The sequence below is a fragment of the Pinus tabuliformis genome, chromosome 6, assembly GCF_031772625.1.
Source record: "Pinus tabuliformis cultivar Carrire ecotype Pingquan chromosome 6, CPIR1, whole genome shotgun sequence".
NCBI classification, from domain to species: domain Eukaryota; kingdom Viridiplantae; phylum Streptophyta; class Pinopsida; order Pinales; family Pinaceae; genus Pinus; species Pinus tabuliformis.
Window position 1 is genome coordinate 730853922 of NC_142292.1, and position 5250 is coordinate 730859171.

Below are 5250 nucleotides of genomic sequence, written 5' to 3' on the forward strand. Positions count from 1 at the left end.
CTATGTCTACACTCCTCTACTCCCATGTACTCCAATGAGCCAGGGATGGTCCTCACCTTCTCCCTGCTCCCTCTGTCCTGCTTCTCTTTCGGACCCCTGGTTACTGTCTCTCCTTCTTTTTTACGTCCTCCCTCCTTGGGTTCCCTCGAGCTGACCCCCTCTCTAAGCAGCCCCAGGATAGTGAACATAGGGAGCTTACCACTAAGGTTCTCCTCTCCCTTCCTGCCTTGCTCGCTAACACCACTCCCTCTCTTCAGAGCATTACCCCCTTTGAGGGTCACCCCATTCTTTCTTAGCTTCCTACCCAGCTTCCCCTCACAAGCTCGCTCCTCTCTGCTACTCAAGCTTACCTTACCCACCTAGAATTTCTGCTTGAAGAAATTTGCTGGACTCTTAGACCTCCCTACCACCCTGATACAATCCTTTCTAGCCTTTCTATCCTTAGCCCTGCGCATAATGCGCCCCTTCCTATTATCTTTTATGCCCTCCATCCTTTCCAACCTCGAAGCAAAGCTACCGGGCCACTCTCTCTCGCTACTACTGCTCTGTTTGCACATCATAACCTCTACATGGGGTCTCTCCTTCCCTCCCTGACCCAAGTTCCTTTCCCCTCCCATCATACTAAATTTTTCTTTGCAAATTACAGAGAAAAGACAGTAAACATACTCGAGGTTACTCTTCCTGCTTGCTAAATGCGTGTCTGGCTTGCCTGTCACTCTCCTTCGTCTTCTCCCTTGCAATCTATCCATCCTTCTTTCCTCACCCCTGCTTTCATACTCTGTCGCACCTACCTGTTGTCCCATCCTCCTTACGCTACCGTCCTTACCACCTCTCCTCTTCCCAACATTCCTCACGCCACTTCGCCTATTTGACATCCCTCTTGGTATGCAGTACCTCTCCACATTCTGCGATATAAGGCTTTTGACATATCCATTACTTTTGTTTATCCACTCTGTCACCCCGATGGGGGGATTAATATTATCAACTTTATTTTTAATAGTATTTTATAATTTTTATAAATAATATTTCATAAAAATACTTAATTAATTCTCAATCAAATAATAAAATACTTATAAATACATGAATGCTATCTTAAAAAAGAAAAACTATATTTATTACTTTACCAACTTGATTGAGCACGTATTTAAATCTCACACTAGTATAAAAATCTAGTTAGCGGAAAATATTTCTTAATCTGAGTAAATCTAACCACCACACCACTAACAAATTTATTCTAAATGCCAAAAACAAATAAAAATTAAATTCTCTCATATATAAAACATAAAAAAGTTTGGGATAGCTGCGGGACTTGTACAAAATGAATATAAATCCATTATTCTATATGGATCATGTAACCAGGATGATATCAGATATATCCAAACTGTTTTGGGGTAAGTGCAGAGAATCTAGACTAGGGTATGAAATATTCGGGGTATCGACTAAAACCAGGATGCCATAAAAATGCTGATTGGATGTGGCTGGTGGAAAGATTCTATTCAAAGATTAAGGGATGGGAACACATATGTTTATCTATGGGAGGACGTATCATCCTCACACAGTCAGTTCTTACTCAGCTGGGGATTTATTGGGCACACTTATTCCCCATTCCACAAATGATTATTAATTCACTGAATCGAGTAATGGCGAGCTATATATGGTCTGGTGCAATAGTAAAGGCATATGGGGAAAGCTTATCTGAACTAAATACATGAAGAATAAGGAGTTTTTCTTTTGGTTCAGACAAGGAGAAATTGGGAAAAAAGGCGGCTCACAGATTTGGAACAACTTTACCAAGGTCAAGAATACCCTCTTCCAAAATATATCGTGGTTCTTTGGATTAGGTAATAGAATTATGTTGGGAAAAGATTGCATTATAGGAGTAGGTGAGGTTCCACTTGGGACAATGGAATTAATATGGCATATGAACAAAAGAGGCATTTATATCCTCAGCCCGCTGATCAGTGACTGGAATTGTAACATCCCAATTTGGCTTGATTCCTCCCAACTGAATCTTATTGATCAGTATAAATTGGATTTGTTACAGTTTGTTAAAACATTAAAGGAGGCAGGGATATGTTATGACAACAAAGGGGATTGTATAGCATGGGCTGGTAAAAACAAAAACACAGGAGAAATAGAGGTGGCAGACTACTATCCCAAAATATGCCTGAAGGGAATACAAGATGTGGAACACTGTTGGTTTCACAGTTTTTGGCAAATTAATATTCCAATAAAAATTGTAATTTTCCTTTGGCTAACATGGCAGAACAAGAATCTCACATGGGAAAACTTACAAAAAAAGAACCATCATGGTCCTAGGATATGCTATCTGTGCAGGCATAATGCTGAGGATAATGAACACTTATTCTTACATTGCCATAGATCTGTTAATATTTGGAAACACTTCACCAACAAGTTGCAGATTCCTTTCATTTAGTTTAATACAATTGAGGAGTGTTTAAAATGGTGGAGCACTCAAAGAAAAACTAGGTGATTGCTCACTTTGGTTGTTTTCTGGGAAATTTGGAAAAGTCGAAATCAATTGATTTTTGGTTCCAGTAGATGGGGAGAAAACATAATCTATGAACTCAAAGAATAGTGGGTTGTATTGGATCAGAATGTAGGCATCAAGGAAAAAAAAAGGACAGAGAAGGGCAGAGATCAAATCACCAACTACCCGGCGGGGTTTTTTGATGGGGCAACTCAAGGAGGAAGATGTGGGTGCGGATTATGGTTAAAGCTATCAGAAGAGCAAGAGTTCCTGATACACTAGTATGTGGGAGAAGGAACAAGCATGAAGGTAGAAGTTGTTGCTTTATGGGGTTTACTATGGTTTATTCAATTTTTGGATATCCTTCAAGTACAAATTTTTTGTGATTCCAAATGTATGATAGATCATGTTAAGGGGAAGAACAATATCCAAAAAAATTCTCTACATGGTTGGCTGAGGCATATAAAAAGCATATGGAATACCTTTCAACATCCGTCCATTTAGCACATTAGCAGGGCACATAACAAGTTCATGGATGAATTGTCGAAGAAAGGATTACTAGCCATAGAAAAAGTATGTATATCATGATAAAAATAGGATCGGACAAAACGAAAGTAGAAAATCTAAAGTTGCCGAGATAGACCACTGATGATCGTCCAAAAAAGCAAAACATCAATGCACATAAGTTCATACAAAATCTCTGTTTATTTTTGTTTAAAGTTTTGTACAATTTTTGTATTTGGTTTTGTATAGAAAAGATAAGAGGAATGAATACTTTAATATAGTGATATACAGAACATGTAAATGATCTGAGGCACATCCTAGTCTTATAGAATCTTTTAGAGAGTTTCTATGATATGATATATTATCAATGAGGCAGAGATAGATGTTGCAAATATTAGAAAACAATTTCAGATGTAAGATGAGTATATTCTCCCCATATAGTCAAAGTTGTGGATATCACAAGATTTATGAGAAGAATATGTCCATCATAAATATGTACTATTGTAATCATAATATAAAACAGACAATTTTTTTTTGCTGAAAAAGAAAAAAAACCATTCCTTAATTATTATTATTTTATACTTAATTTTAAATACCTTTTAAATTACAAAGACGTGTAATCATGTGATGAATACTAAGTAAAAGGACTTTAACATTATTAAATCGTTTTTTGGGATTTCATATCTAGTTTTTTATGTAGTGCTCTATAATTTTTAAAAAGACCATTGAAACTAAACTTTGAGAGATGCAAGTTAATCTAGGTTTCATTTATTTTTTAAATTGCAAATTTCAGTGTTGGATTCACACCCGGACGGTCGATTTCTACCGTGAACCAAAGAACCTTGAGCTCGAGCTTTTCGATTATTCGATTAGGAATACGCGCTCTGTGGAAAGGTTGCAATTCATGTAACTCCACCGCCAAAATCATTTCGATTACCATTCCCTCTTCATGGAGACATCACGCTCTTTTCATGGTTATATTAATCTCGTAATGCCTGCCCTACACCCGTGTCGTTGTATTAGGACGTCAGCCCACTGCATCTCATTAAATACGCTGCTACCCTCCTTCGTCACCTTGCATTGTGATTGTGACTCCGGAGATTTTCGGTTTTTTTTTTGACAATCTGCGAGCAGCAGGGGTTAAACTGTGTACAGAGGCCGCCTATGCATGTGTTTACTTTATTGACAGTGAGTTATGCCGTTCTTTATTTATGTCGCCGAATCTTTCAATTATGTTACTGATTTTAGCATCGTATTTTACTATTCTATAATCCTCGATCGCTATTGATTGTCGCTATTGTTTCTTCTGATTTTTGATAAATAGTGTCATATTAACGGAGTTCTTCATAAAACATATCTTAACCACCCTTATATTCCCAAGATTTTACAGACTATGGTATATTGTTCTATGTTCAACACTGACTGAAATTCTACTGAAATTCTAGGTAGAGGTTCTGTGCGTGCATTGTGTCTGAAATTTGAGCCTCGGAGGTCGTGACTATAGCTGTTGCTCTTGACCTGTTACAAGATTAATCTTTTTCGTTTGTTGATTTTTGGGGATTTTAATGAATTTATTGCTAGTTTTTTAGGAATTGAATTGTAACTCGGGGCTTGTTTGTGTATTGTGATGGTTCTGAAGTCGTGCTGGGTTTTTTCCTTATCTTTTTTCAAATTATGTCTGGCATGTGATGGTGATGCTCTATCGATAATGGCCGCGATTGACTACGTTTTCTTTATGTTAATTATATTTCAATTTGCAGATTTTTGTTAAGACTGTTGGATCGACATTCCTGTGGTGAAGGGTTGGAAGATATGTTCCAGTTTCTGAATCATTGACAGCAGTTTTGCTAGCAAATGCCTCAATCTGACGAACCTGATCTTTCTAGCCTGTATATTGCATTCTGTGGAAGAAAGGTTCCACTTTGGCGAAAAGATCTGGCACAGATGTTCTATTTCCATCAGTCAGGTGGAACTATTGACTAGAAATTTTCGAGGTTGTGGATTTTCGGAAACTATTACAATGGAACTATTGACTAGAAATTTTCGAGGTTGTGGATTTTCGGAAACTATTACAATGGAGTGTTTTTGCAGTTGTCTATAATGCGACTTTTTGGAAGCCTTTCTCGTGGGTTTTTGGACTTTTTGGAAGCCTTTCTGGTGGGTTTTTGCGACTTTTGGAAGCCTTTCCAGTGGGTTTTTAGTGTTGTTTTTAGTGTGTTTTTTCGGACTTTCTGGTTCGGCGACTGGGAAAATAG

At 37.7% G+C, this 5250-nt stretch overlaps 1 long non-coding RNA gene across 1 annotated transcript; it reads left to right on the top strand.

Moving 5' to 3' along the window:
• Positions 1–4090: 4090 nt before the first annotated feature.
• On the top strand, positions 4091–4967 carry LOC149260790 (uncharacterized). The gene is made up of 2 exons (XR_016248343.1): positions 4091–4183; positions 4756–4967. It is a non-coding gene; the product is annotated as an uncharacterized LOC149260790 (long non-coding RNA).
• The last annotated feature ends 283 nt before the right edge of the window (positions 4968–5250 follow it).